This window comes from Eleutherodactylus coqui, chromosome 7, assembly GCF_035609145.1.
Source record: "Eleutherodactylus coqui strain aEleCoq1 chromosome 7, aEleCoq1.hap1, whole genome shotgun sequence".
Taxonomy (NCBI): Eukaryota; Metazoa; Chordata; class Amphibia; order Anura; family Eleutherodactylidae; genus Eleutherodactylus; species Eleutherodactylus coqui.
In genome coordinates, this window is record NC_089843.1 from 200,069,520 (window position 1) to 200,084,603 (window position 15,084).

The 15,084-nt window shown below is 48.8% G+C and overlaps 1 pseudogene; it reads right to left on the bottom strand.

Moving 5' to 3' along the window:
- Window positions 1–13,793: 13,793 nt before the first annotated feature.
- On the bottom strand, window positions 13,794–13,972 carry LOC136574047 (U2 spliceosomal RNA; annotated as a pseudogene).
- Between the last annotated feature and the right edge of the window lie 1,112 nt (window positions 13,973–15,084).

Genomic DNA, 15,084 nt, shown 5'->3' on the forward strand with positions numbered 1-15,084 from the left:
AATTGCAATAGATAAGGTCAGAAAAAATGGACAATCATTCAAAACAACATATTCCATAGGTGAATGTTCCACAAACTGAGGGCTTTTCTACTCCCCAGATTCTTCTTGTCCAGCAGGTAATACATGTAAAGTTCACTTTTTGCTAGTTTCAAACAGTCTCTTACATTTATGCAGTCTCTTTTAAATAATAAAATGTTCCTCGTTTTCCATAATGCGTTTTTTATGCAGCTTAAAGTGCACCACAGGACTCTTTCTTTGTCTGGTGTCATATTTGAAAATACACCGTAAAAAATAACTTCGTGGCTCAAAAAATCAATGCCAGCTAAAAACTTTAAAAACTGGCAACACTCCCTCCAGACCTCCTGTGCAAAAAAGCAGTTCCACATTATGTGCAAGACAGTCTCATCATCGCCACATCGTTGTCGGGGACATACCGCTGTGTTACTTAGCCTCCTTCTGTGCTGGAAGTCCCTTGTCGGCAGACACTCGTGGACCGTCATCCAGGCGATATCTTTGTGGTCGTTGGTTGGATAAGGTGCGTGCACTCTCCTCCAGATGGAAGCGCATCTGCTGTAAGAAAAACTTAAAACAGGTGTCATTATCTCTCGCCTTTTAACTTTGAAAACCAACTTTCTTGAGTCTTTTAAAATCTCTGAGCGGAGAGAATCCAGGCAGTACAGTTTTATTATCCTCTCTAAGATGACATACTGTTTAGGCGAGAATATTAAAACCGGAGAGGTCAGTGGAAATGACACCCATTTCCGCTTCCTAAAGACATGTCCGGCCGCATACCTTAAAAAGTAGGACCAGGTGTTAGCTAAGAACATGGTTTTAAAACAGAGGCTAAAAAATTTTGAGTGCAAAAATAACTTAATCTCTGGAACGTTCTTACCTCCGAGGCCATGCGACTTGTACATAGTTTGCCTACTGAGCTTCTCAAACTTTGAGCCCCACACAAACTGGAATAGCATTCTCTGCAGCTTCTTTGTGGTAACTTCATTTGGAGGGAAAACAATACTCAGGTACAGCATGATGGGGAGCAGGAGGGCCTTAATAATTAATACTTTCCCTTCTAGGGTCAGCTTCCTGAGCTTCCAGAAGTCGATCTTTTTCTGTATCTTCTCTCTGACAGCTTCCCAGCTTTGGACTCCTTCGTTTTGTTTGTCAACTACTACACCTAAGATCGTGATTCCATCTGACTGCATCTTTAGGTTGGGGATGACCACATCTGACAAGTCTCCAATGGTGAAGCAGCTGCTCTTATTTACATTCAACTTGAAAGCTGAGGCTTCACAAAAAAAACTCAGTTATTCTTATGGCTCGCCTCAAAGCCGCTGGTGTGGTACAACAAAGAGAGATGTCATCCATGTATCCTAGGATTTTGACTTCTTTCCCCTGACCGCCAGGGATTGGCACACCTTTAATCACTTTATTCCTCCGGATCATTGATAATAAGGGTTCTATTGCACAGATAAATAAAATCGGTGACAAGGGGCAGCCTTGCTTGACCCCTGAACGCAGCTGGATCTCTTCTGTTAATGAGCCATTTATTAAAATTTTGCTAAAAGAGTCCTTATATAAGAGTGCAATCTGTTTTATAAAACTTTCAGGAAAATGCATTGCTTCTAAAACCGCCCATAAAAACCTATGTGAGACACGGTCAAAAGCCTTCTGAAAATCAAGCGACAAAAAGGCTACACTTTGCTTCCTGTCTTGTTGGTACCAGATGATGTCTCGGATGAGATTCAGGTGCTCATGTATTCCTCTTCCTGGTACTCCGCACACTTGGTCCGCATTAATGACTTTATTTAAAACCCCTTTAAAACGGTTTACTAAAACTTTAGACATTAGCTTGTAGTCCACATTCAGCAGTGTGATGGGTCTCCAGTTCTCCAAACGGGTTCGTTCTCCCTTCTTGAACAAAATAGAAACAACTCCACTCCTCCAAGACAGGGGCAACACCTCACGTTTAAAGGCTTCTTTAAAAACTGCATGCAGATCAACGCTAAAAAAGTCCCAAAATGTTCTGTAGAATTCAACCGGTAAACCGTCAATACCCGGGGTTTTCCCATACGAGAGACTCTTAATAGCAGCATCTAACTCTGGCAAAGTGACTTCTGTGCAAAGTGTCTCTTGGTCTTCTTTCTCTAATTTGCCCTGCAAGGCACCCAGAGCATCCTCAGTAAATGACCTGGCCATGCGTTTTTCATCAAAAAGCTCTTGATAAAACTCTTTTGCTTTGGTGAGCATGCCTCCTGACGATGTCTCACCTTCTAGTTCGGTAATCATTTCTTTGGTGGAAATGACTTTCTTGAAAAAAAATCTAGAACATTTCTCGTCGCTCTCCATAGTTTTTACTTTAGAATTATAGATCAGTTCTTTACCTCTGGAGTGAATTTCTTTAGTGATCTCTCTCTTTGTGTTGGCAATAATATCTTCCATATCCACTCCATTGGCCTTCAGTTTGTAGCAGGTCTGCAGCTTGGTGCAGAGCCTTCTATGCCAGCTATTTTTTTCTCTTGCCCTGGTGATACTGGCTTTTACAAAACACTGCTTAATCTCCTTTTTGCTTTGCTCCCACCAGTCCAGCAGGGAAGCGTAGCGGTCTTGCCTGTTCTTCAGCTTCTTATAAAAAGCAATAAACTCCTCTCTGATGCTGGGGTCTTCTAGCAGTTGTGTGTTCAGTCTCCACACACCTCTGTCTCTACAGAGGCCAGGCAGTTCTAGTTGCGCAAGTATTAACTTGTGATCTGAGAATATGTTAGAGACCAAGTCCATTGACCTGGCGACAACTTGTTCTGTCCCACATCTTAAGACGATACGAGATTTCGAAGTCACGCTCTCCCAGGTATATCCTGGATCGCTCTTGTGCAGTACTCTCCAAATGTCTTTAAGTCTGAAGTCATCTAACAGGTTCTTAAGTTGTTTCTCTGTCTTGTCTTTTCTGGGCACCTCAGCACCCCCTCTCTTGTCCCCAGGCAGGACACAATTAAAATCGCCACAGATTATCAAAGGCAAAGAGCCTGGCAGGTAGTACTGTAGATCCTCAAATAGCTGGGATCGCTCCTCCTTCAACGGTGAGGCATAGATAGATAGCAGCCTGAACTCTACTCCCCGGAAGCTTACATTAAGGAGAAGGGCTCTTCCAGGAACGACCTGTAAAAAGGAATGGACTTTAAATTCATGTGACTTAAACAGAACTCCGATGCCCGTCGCCCTGTTCTCATTGTCTCCAGACCATATGGATGGTCCCAAAGTCCAGCTTTCTCTCAAATCAGCATAGTTTGGGCTGTAGTCAATCCCACACTCTTGTAGGCATATAACATCACAGTTCATGGTGGACAAATAAGAAAACAAGGCAGCCCTTCTTGTAGGACTCCTCAGGCTTCTCACATTTAGTGAGGCGATTCCAATGTTGCGGGCCATTTAAGAGGTCAGGCACTACTGCTGTCCGAGTCCGTCATAATCCCAGCTGTTCCAGGGCTCGAGACGTTCTCTGACGAATCGGAAAACCTGATGTTAGTTGGGTCAGAAGGGGGTGGTTCCGCAGGGGGGTCAGGGAGGTGCAGCCTAGAAGGAACCGGTTTATAGAGGCGAGTGTCTGAAGTCTCAGTGGATAATGTTTTCCCCGGTTGTAAAGAGCTGGATTTTACCAGCACCTTTTTTGCAGTGTCTTGTCTTTTGTCAGCCGCCTTTTTCCTTTTCCGCTGTACTTCCCACTCCATCTCACCCTCGATATCTTCGATGTTGGAGCCCTCGGCAGCAGCAGAGGGGCTTTCCCCGGCTTCAACTTCAGACCCCTCTGCCACTGGCACATCCCCCTCTGGATCATCGGACACCTTAGACCAGTCAACAGGAATATTGGTGTCATCAGTCAGGTCCTTGACCAGCTGTTCTTCAGGGACAACGCTAGCTGGTGATGCTTGCGCCTTAGACGTGCCCTCCAATACAGGCTGTTTTTTGAGCACATCCGCATACGATCGGCTGCTTTTTTTCAATGGACAGTCCTTAAAAGTATGCCCAGACACTTTGCAAATGTTGCAGACGATTGTGTTTTTACAGCTCATGGTAGCATGCCCTTTCCTGTAGCATTTCTTACAAACCGCTACCTCCTCCTTGCAGGTTTCATACACATGCCCGAACTCCATGCACTTTCTGCAGAATAAAGGCATTCCAGGGTAAAAGACGATCCCGATCCCTTCCAATCATAAAGCTCGATGGGGGGTGCCTTAATCCCTCGATTCCTTCCGGGCTCTGCTGGAATTTGACAAAGAACTTGTATTTGCCAGTCCATAACTGCTCTGAATTCAGCACCTTATGAGAGAAACGTACTTCAGAGCAGTAGTTTCACAGAAAGCGGGTGATGTCATCAAAGTCCACATATGGATTGCTCATATGGACTACCAGAGGCTTCTCACCTCCAGAATAAAGCACCACAAAAGATAGTCCTTTTAGGTTCTCCTCGTGCAGGTTCGCATTAATCTCACGAAAGCAGTTCTGGCAAGCTGCTTCAGACTCCAAAGTAAGAATAAACCGTCCAGGCGAGTCTTGCAGGGCCAGAATATCCTCCCTCTTGATCTTCAATGTTTTCAGCAGGATAATCCTTACGAAGAAGCCTAGGGAGACCTTATCCTGCACTTCATCAGCAATTTCGATCTTGAACGAATTCTTCAGACGTAGATCACCGGATTCCGCATAACGGATTGTAGCCGCCACGTTCTCCGACATCTTCAAAGGAATATAGCGATCGCCTTCCCAAGTATCTTCGCAAGTCCGCCCCCAATAGCAGCGAAGGGCTTAAGATGCACGAAGCACCGATGCCCCAAGGCCGAGGGTACGACAGGCTCAGAAACATCTGACCAGACCACATAGATCTTAGCCAAAAGGCCGAGAAGCGATAACCCGAAACGGGTTTCGCCTGTAGCCCGGCCCGCCCAACTCCACTTCCAAGGCTTGAGGCAACACGCTCAGCCGGCACTCTGGGCGCACCCACAATGCACCCAGGTTTCTGGGAGAATTGTAAAACTTTGCATAGCCCTGCCCCACGCCTTCTCAACCGCGCCCTCCCCCCCCCCCCCTCAGTCCTTCCTCTTGCACCGTGCTCACGCATCCTAGGCTTGCAGAGCCTGCTGCTGCAGGACTCGTCAGCTCCCTACACAGGATGGTTAGGCCGGCGATGACACTAGAAGCAAGCACTAGTTTGTCTCTGAAGGTGCGTCGGCCGGTCGGTTGGAGGGATCTCTTCGGCCGGCCGCATTTCGAGTGGGGACGGATGGAAACTTTTTACCTAAAATGAGGGAAATTGGCTTTGGCCCCATAGGGCTTTATTGCCTTCCCCTGGGCCAGCATTAGTAGACCCTAGTAAGGAGAATAATAGAGCGGCATGGTCATCCGAAGAACTTAAAAACATACAGCAGGCCTTTTTTTCCCGCCATACATACATAACTACAGATTTTATATTTTTTTACATACATATATATATATATATATATATATATATATATATATACACATTATATATATACACACACACACACACACACACACAAACAATCTTAAATCTATCTTTAATCTATATCTACAAAATCTATAATTCAGAAATAATCTATATCTATATTCTACATAATTAATAAACATAGATAGATGGACATACATACATACATACTGTATGCAAATGAGCCAGGTGTTTGGAAGGCTGATGATTAGAGATGAGCGAGCACCAAAATGCTCGGGTGCTCGTTACTCGAGACGAACTTTTCGCGATGCTCGAGGGTTCGTTTCGAGTAACGAACCCTATTGAAGTCAATGGGCGACCGGAGCATTTTTGTATATCGCCGATGCTCGCTAAGGTTTTCATTTGTGAAAATCTGTGCAATTCAAGAAAGTGATGGGAACGACACAGCAACGGATAGGGCAGGCGAGGGGCTACATGCTGGGCTGCATCTCAAGTTCACAGGTCCCACTATTAAGCCACAATAGCGGCAAGAGTGCCCCCCCCCAACAACTTTTACTTCTGAAAAGCCCTCATTAGCAATGGATACCTTAGCTAAGCACCACACTACCTCCAACAAAGCACAATCACTGCCTGCATGACACTCCGCTGCCACTTCTCCTGGGTTACATGCTGCCCAACCCCCACCTGCATGACCCAGTGTCCACAGCGCACACCAAATTGTCCCTGTGCAGCCTTCAGCTGCCCTCATGCCACGCCACACTCATGTCTATTTATAAGTGCGTCTGCCAGAGGAACCGCAGGCACACACTGCAGAGGGTTGGCACGGCTAGCCAGCGAGCCTCTTTAAAAGGGGCGGGGCGATAGTCCACAATGCTGTACAGAAGCAATGAGAAATCCAATCCTGTGTCACCGCCATCTGGAGCTGCACACGTGGGCATAGCAATGGGGAACCTATGTGCCACACACTATTCATTCTGTCAAGGTGTCTGCATGCCCCAGTCAGACCGCGTTTTTTTATAAATAGTCACAGGCAGGTACAACTCCGCAATGGGAATTCCGTGTGCACCCACAGCATGGGTGGCTCCCTGGAACCCACCCGCTGTACATAAATGTATCCCATTGCAGTGCCCTGGACAGCAGAGCTAACGTCAGATGAAATGCAGGTGGGCTTCGGCCCACACTGCATGCCCCAGTCAGACTGGGGTTCTTTAGAAGTGGACACAGATGCATTTACAACTCCCTGTGGACCCACAGCATGGGTGGCTCCCTGGAACCCACCGGCGGTATATAAAAATATCCCATTGCATTGCCCATCACAGCTGAGGTAGTAATGTCATGTTTAATGCAGGTGGGCTTCGGCCCACACTGCATGCCCCAGTCAGACTGGGGTTCTTTAGAAGTGGACACAGATGCATTTACAACTCCCTGTGGACCCACAGCATGGGTGGGTGCCAGGAAGCCACCGGCGGTACATAAAAATATCCCATTGCAGTGCCCAGCACAGCTGATGTAACGTCAGCTCAGCTGTAATGCAGGTGGGCTAAAAATTAATTTGATTACACTGTAGGCGAGGGCCCACAAAAATTGCTGTATCAACAGTACTAATGTACATCTGAAAAATTGCCCATGCCCAACCAAGAGGGCAGGTGAAACCCATTAATCGCTTTGGTTAATGTGGCTTAATTGGTAACTAGGCCAGGAGGCAGCCCAGTTAAAATAAAAATTGGTTGAGGTGAAAGTTTCAACGCTTTAATGAGCATTGAAACGTATAAAAATTGTTTAGAAAAATGATAAGACTGAGCCTTGTGGGCCTAAGAAAAATTGCCCGTTCGGCGTGATTATGTGAGGTTTCAGGAGGAGGAGCAGGAGGAGGAGGAGGAATATTAGACACAGATTGATGAAGCAGAAATGTCCCCGTTTTGGATGGTGAGAGAGAACGTAGCTTCCATCCGCGGGTGCAGCCTACGTATTGCTTAGGTATCGCTGCTGTCTGCTGGTGGAGAAGAGAAGTCTGGGGAAATCCAGGCTTTGTTCATCTTGATGAGTGTTAGCCTGTCGGCACTGTCGGTTGACAGGCGGGTACGCTTATCCGTGATGACTCCCCCAGCCGCACTAAACACACTCTCTGACAAGACGCTAGCCGCAGGACAAGCAAGCACCTCCAGGGCATACAGCGCGAGTTCAGGCCATGTGTCCAGCTTCGACACCCAGTAGTTGTAGGGGGCAGAGGCGTCACGGAGGACGGTCGTGCGATCGGCTACGTACTCCCTCACCATCCTTTTACAGTGCTCCCGCCGACTTAGCCGTGACTGGGGAGCGGTGACACAGTCTTGCTGGGGAGCCATAAAGCAGTCAAGGGCCTTAAAGAGTGTTGCCCTGCCTGTGCTGTACATGCTGCCTGATCTCCGCGCCTCCCCTGCTACCTGGCCCTCGGAACTGTGCCTTCGGCCACTAGCGCTGTCGTATGGGAATTTTACCATCAGTTTGTCCGCCAGGGTCCTGTGGTATAGCATCACTCTCGAACCCCTTTCCTCTTCGGGTATGAGAGTGGAAAGGTTCTCCTTATACCTTGGGTCGAGCAGTGTGTACACCCAGTAATCAGTAGTGGCCAGAATGCGTGTAACGCGAGGGTCACGAGAAAGGCATCCTAACATGAAGTCAGCCATGTGTGCCAGGGTACCTGTACGCAACACATGACTGTCCTCACTAGGAAGATCACTTTCAGGATCCTCCTCCTCCTCCTCCTCCTCAGGCCATACACGCTGAAAAGATGACAGGCCAGCAGCATGTGTACCCTCACCAGTGGGCCAAGCTGTCTCTTCCCCCTCCTCCTCCTCCTCACCGCGCTGAGATATAGACAGGAGGGTGCTCTGACTATCCAGCGACATACTGTCTTCCCCCGGCTCTGTTTCCGAGCGCAGAGCGTCTGCCTTTATGGTTTGCAGGGAACTTCTCAAGAGGCATAGCAGAGGAATGGTGACGCTAATGATTGCAGCATCGCCGCTCATCACCTGGGTAGACTCTTCAAAGTTTCCAAGGACCTGGCAGATGTCTGCCAACCAGGCCCACTCTTCTGAAAATAATTGAGGAGGCTGACTCCCACTGCGCCGCCCATGTTGGAGTTGGTATTCCACTATAGCTCTACGCTGCTCATAGAGCCTGGCCAACATGTGGAGCGTAGAGTTCCACCGTGTGGGCACGTCGCACAGCAGTCGGTGCACTGGCAGATTAAACCGATGTTGCAGGGTGCGCAGGGTGGCAGCTCCGTGTGGGACTTGCGGAAATGTGCGCAGAGCCGGCGCACCTTTCCGAGCAGGTCTGACAAGCGTGGGTAGCTTTTCAGAAAGCGCTGAACCACCAAATTAAAGACGTGGGCCAGGCATGGCACGTGCGTGAGGCTGCCGAGCTGCAGAGCCGCCACCAGGTTACGGCCGTTGTCACACACGACCATGCCCGGTTAGAGGCTCAGCGGCGCAAGCCAGCGTTCGGTCTGCTCTGTCAGACCCTGCAGCAGTTCGTGGGTCGTGTGCCTCTTATCTCCTAAGCTGAGTAGTTTCAGCACGGCCTGCTGACGCTTGCCCACCGCTGTGCTGCCACGCCGCGCGACACCGACTGCTGGCGACGTGCTGCTGCTGCTGACACAACTTGATTGCGAGACAGAGGTTGCGTTGGAGGAGGAGGAGGAGGAGGAGGAGGGTGGTTTACTGGAGGAAGCATACACCGCCGCAGATACCACCACCGAGCTGGGGCCCGCAATTCTGGGGGTGGGTAGAACGTGAGCGGTCCCAGGCTCTGACTCTGTCCCAGCCTCCACTAAATTCACCCAATGTGCCGTCAGGGAGATATAGTGGCCCTGCCCGCCTGTGCTTGTCCACGTGTCCGTTGTTAAGTGGACCTTGGCAGTAACCGCGTTGGTGAGGGCGCGTACAATGTTGCGGGAGACGTGGTCATGCAGGGCTGGGACGGCACATCGGGAAAAGTAGTGGCGACTGGGAACTGAGTAGCGCGGGGCCACCGCCGCCATCATACTTTTGAAGGACTCCGTTTCCACAACCCTATACGGCAGCATCTCAAGGCTGATAAATTTGGCTACGTGCACGTTTAACGCTTGAGCGTGCGGGTGTGTGGCGGCGTACTTGCGCTTGCACTCAAACACTTGCGCTAGCGATGGCTGGACGGTGCGCTGAGAGACATTGGTGGATGGGGCCGAGGACAGCGGAGGTGAGGGTGTGGGTGCAGGCCAGGAGACGGTAGTGCCTGTGTCCTCAGAGCGGGGTTGGATCTCAGTGGCAGGTTGGGGCACAGGGGGAGAGGCAGCGGTGCAAACTGGAGGCGGTGAACGGCCTTCGTCCCACCTTGTGGGGTGCTTGGCCATCATATGTCTGCGCATGCTGGTGGTGGTGGCTCCCCGGCTGATCTTGGCGCGACAAAGGTTGCACACCACTGTTCGTCAGTCGTCTGCACTCTCAGTGAAAAACTGCCAGACCTTTGAGCACCTCAGCCTCTGCAGGGTGGCATGGCGCGAGGGGGCGCTTTGGGAAACGGTTGGTGGATTATTCGGTCTGGCCCTGCCTCTACCCCTGGCCACTGCACTGCCTCTTGCAACCTGTCCTGCTGCTGCCCTTGCCTCCCCCTCTGAAGACCTGTCCTCAGTAGGCGTAGCAAACCAGGTGGGGTCAGTCACCTCATTGTCCTGCTGCTCTTCCTCCGAATCCTCGGTGCGCTCCTCCCTCGGACTTAATGCCCTTACTACTACCTCACTGATAGACAACTGTGTCTCATCGTCATCGGCCTCCTCACCCACTGAAAGGTCTTGAGACAGTTGCCGGAAGTCCCCAGCCTCATCCCCCGGACCCCGACTCAGCAGCCAGAGAATTCTGAGTTGCAGCAGTGGACGGCGCAGAACTGTGGGTGGACAATAGGTTGCTGGAAGCACTTTCTGCCATCCACGACAGGACCTGCTCACACTGCTCATTTTCTAATAAAGGTCTACCGCGTGGACCCATTAAATGTGCTATGAATGTGGGGACGCCAGAAACGTGCCTCTCTCCTAATCCCGCAGCAGTCGGCTGCGATACACCTGGATCAGGAGCTCGGCCTGTGCCCACACCAGGACTAGGGCCTCCGCGTCCTTGGCCGCGCCCACGTCCTCTAGGCCTACCCCTACCCCTCTGCACGCTGTATTACCAGTAATGCAGAAACAGAGCGCTGTAATTAAATGTGCCGCTTATTGGCCTGTGGTTGGAGGCTGACTTCGCTTATGGAACGCCAGGAAATAATTTGGCGCACGCCTGCTGTAACACTTAGCTGGCTGCGTATTTATTTGTAGAACTACTACCCCCAGCAGACACGGACCCAGAACACTGAGCACAGTGACAGGCAGGCCAAATAGATTTTTTGCCCAATATTTTTTTGAATAGGACCACTGCGTATATTCAGTCAATAATATATGTCTTCTGGCCCTGCCTACACAATTCTGTCCCTGGAGTGTGTGACAGAACTGCAGAGTGTCGCACTGTTATTAACTGCAACAGAGCGGTGATTTCTGAGCCAGGAAATAATTTGGCGCACGCCTCCTGTAACTTAGCTGGTTGCGTATTTATTTGTAGAACTACTACCCCCAGCAGACACGGACCCAGAACACTGAGCACAGTGACAGGCAGGCCAAATAGATTTTTTTCAAATATTTTTTTCAAAAGGACCACTGCGTATATTCAATCTATATGTCTTCTGGCCCTGCCTACACAATTCTGTCCCTGGAGTATTACTGCAGGGCGCAATGCTCTGCACGGCCGAAATACCAAAAAAAAAAAAATGTGCAACACTGCAAAAAGCAGCCTCCACACTACTGCACACGGTTAGATGTGGCCCTAAGAAGGACCGTTGGGGTTCTTGAAGCCTACAATAACTCCTAACGCTCTCCCTGCCTCCACACTTCTGTCCCTGGACTATTACTGCAGGGCGCAATGCTCTGCACGGCCGAAATACCAAAAAAAAAAATGTGCAACACTGCAAAAAGCAGCCTCCACACTACTGCACACGGTTAGATGTGGCCGTAAGAAGGACCGTTGGGGTTCTTGAAGCCTACACTAACTCCTAACACTCTCCCTATAGCAGCTCCAACACAATACCACTGTCCCTCAGCTATGTCACAACGCATCTGAGGCGAGCCGCGGGAGGGGCCGATTTTTATACTCGGGTGACACCTGATCTCGCCAGCCACTCACTGCAGAGGGGTGGTATAGGGCTTGAACGTCGCAGGGGGAAGTTGTAATGCCTTCCCTGTTTTTCTATTGGCCAGAAAAGCGCGCTAACGTCTCAGAGATGAAAGTAAAAGTAACCCGAACATCGCGTGGTACTCGTTACGAGTAACGAGCATTTCGAACACGCTAAAACTCGAACGAGTATCAAGCTCGGACGAGTACGTTCGCTCATCTCTACTGATGATGTCACTCCCTTGTGATGTCATGAGCCAGGTGTATGGCAGGCTGATGTCACTCCATTGTGATGTCATCAATTTAGAAGCATTAATACCGGGCTTGGCAGCCATTTTAGTCAGTCTCTGCTGCAGCTGGGAGACGGGAGATGGTCTTTATCTCTACCAAGAAGCTGCAGAACTACCGGTAACTGCATCATTTTTATTTTATTCAATATAGGTTTTATTGGTTTCATGGAGGGGGGGGGGGGGGGGGAACTTTTGCCTTATCTCAAAGCAATGTAAAAATAACTTTGACAATGAAACTTAATAAATAAATTTCGAGTTGAACTATATCATGTTTGTCTGTGATATTTTATAAGGTCTACAAACAGGTGAATGAGGGGAGGATAGGGGCGTAGTGGTAAGGGAGGGTAGGTATCTATGACACGGGAGAAAGAGAAAATAAAACAAAAAGGGGGGGGGGCGGGCTCCGGGATTGTTGTTTCTCTTTACGATTGTGGTTTAAACGTGTTACTCACATGTCCCTGTCTGTAACCACCTAGTAAATAGGGGTGAGCTCCGGGCATCTATCCATATCGCCCAGGTGTGATACAATTAATCATAACCTGACGGCTCATCTAGAAGCCTCATTCTCTCCATACGCTCTATTTCGTGGATCATTGTTATTTTTAGCGGAGTGCATTTTTTATGCAGCACACAAGGGGGAGACAGCGGCCTACCAAAATCTAGTTGGCTGCTGCTGTGGCTTTCTTTTTTTTTTGAAAAAAAAAAGTTAGGTTCCGTTCTTCCATGGTGAGGAATAGGCAGGGAGGTTCCGTTTTTGCCAGCTGGGGAATGCTTATAGGCAAGGCCTTATCCCTGGTGGTGCATGTAACGTCAGACCACGTTTCAGACATGCAGCAGCGGCGGTGGCAGCAGCAGCATTCAGTCCGTCAGTGGCTGACAAACGAGCTCCATGCAAGTTTACATTAAACAGACACATTTCTTTCTTTACTGTATTGACTGCGGTCTGTAATCGAGCGGTTGAACTGTTTCTGTGTCCATGCATTGAATAAAGCAATACATCCTTGTAAAGTAGACGTCCATTCGTTGGAGTTCTTTGCTCCCCGAGTGTTGCTCCATCTCTAAGCGTTGGCCTGGATCTTCTGGATCTTAATGGACGAATGCTGCCCATCCCACGTGGAGCGTGTATCTCAGCCCGCGTGGAGTGCTGCAGTCCAATGAGGTATTCCGTGCTGCATAGCAAGCCTCGGGCCTGTGTGATTGGGGGTCCGCTGCTGTCTGTCCACTCTGAAGCGCGCATCCGGGGCCTGCCGGGCGGCCGCTTTTCAACTACCAGCGACTGCAGGTCACTCACACAGGCTGGTTGGAATGGCCTAGCATTATCCTGATCCGGAGGTGTAACTTGAAGCTGCGGGGCCCCAGTACAAAGTCTGGAACTGGGCCCCCAAACTATAAAGCTTCATTGATAGCATTGGTTTACAATGTGGGGAAGAGAGACTTTATGGGCCCCCTAGGGCTCCGGGCCCCAGGTGCGACCGCACCCCCTGCACATACACCTATGACCCGAATACGTGGAGCATACAGACGCAGGCTGCCAGGATACGCTGTGCCTGCCCGATGTTTCCAACTTGGCTATTAGCGCAGCGGTAGGTACGAACTATAGAGTGCGGCTGGCATATGAACTGGAGTGTAAGTGTGTGTTGTTTTGCTTCCAGTTGTACCTGTGCTGTGCACACTCTGGCAGACGCAGCTGCTCAGTGGATACAATGTTGCGAGCTCCACGGCAGCAGACGGGCTGAGTGTCAATCAAAGTGCTTGGGTGGTAGCAGCAGCAGCCGCCACAGCTGCGCTGCACCTCTTGCTCGTCGTTTCTGTTTTTGAATACTGAAATAAGAAAGGGGGTGCACCGGTCCGGGAGGTACTGCAATACCAGGTCAATGCGCGGAGTGGACAGAGCAAGCTCTTTTTCCAGCTCCCTGTTCTAAAAATCCATTTAATATATGGTCCCCAGATAGGGGACGTATCAGATATTAAACTGATAAGAACAGATTTTTTTTTTGTAAAATAAACTTTATTTGCACATACAGGTTATTCAATCATTGTAAATCTGCAAATTACACTCAAATCACACAATAAAGAAGAATACTGATAACTTTACAAGGTGTTTCCATTTCTTGAATTTCCATATCCCTTCGGCATCAGCTACTCCTCGCTTCTTTTTATCATATAAATAACACATATAAAGGCGACTCAGGATCAGTCTGACACAATCATCTGTAGTAGACATGATAATTAATTAGTATAAAATGTCTATCGATTTGTATAAACCAAATGTATAATGCTGTTGTAATAACTCTTACCTCTGTGGAGTTTAAAGGACACACACACAATCTAATCATGGTATTTGCTCTGATTACACAAGTTGCACAACCAGCCTCTAAGAGTTAAAGGTTATAGGATTATATGTATATACTGAGTGTTTACCTAGCCCCCTTCCACTCCCATCCTGAAGCTAGTTAAACAATGATTCATCACTACACGGAGCTGACTTCAGCTAGGACAGAGTCCATGCCACATCAGCACTTGGAGAGGGTGGGCAGAGAGGTGGGGGATTCTATATGATCCGACAAATGAGAATCCTATATGTTACTGATGTAATCTGTTGCACGCCCATTAAAGGGCGGTTATCATGTGTTATAATAAAAAGCCTGAACCTTTACACATTGTAGAGACTCTTCCGGTTTTAGACCAGCATTTGTGTCTGATCCTGGTCGATGATGTGTGCACACTGTACAATTCGGAAGCTACAAAATACCCCAAAACCTGCTGGAGAAAACCGTAATCCAGATCAGTGGCGTATCCTGGGTGGACCGAGTTAAGAGATTTTGCTTTCTTTTATTCTGGAAAAATACAGAGATCGGCGGATGGCACACAGAACTCAGGGGCCCGAAAATCTACAGAACACGGTAAGATTGCTTTATGTAAATCTACCGATGTGATCTGGGTTCTGACTGCTTTTCTGCCTGTTTCTGATCCAGAGTGATAAATCAATGAAAGGCAGGTAATATAGTTCTTTCTTACTCGGAAAAAAGACCACCGTTGTAACCTGCTTAAGGGGTATTTTGTATGCTGTGGCTGCTATGTCTGAGACGGTTAAAAATTGTGTATACAAGACCAAGAGACAAAT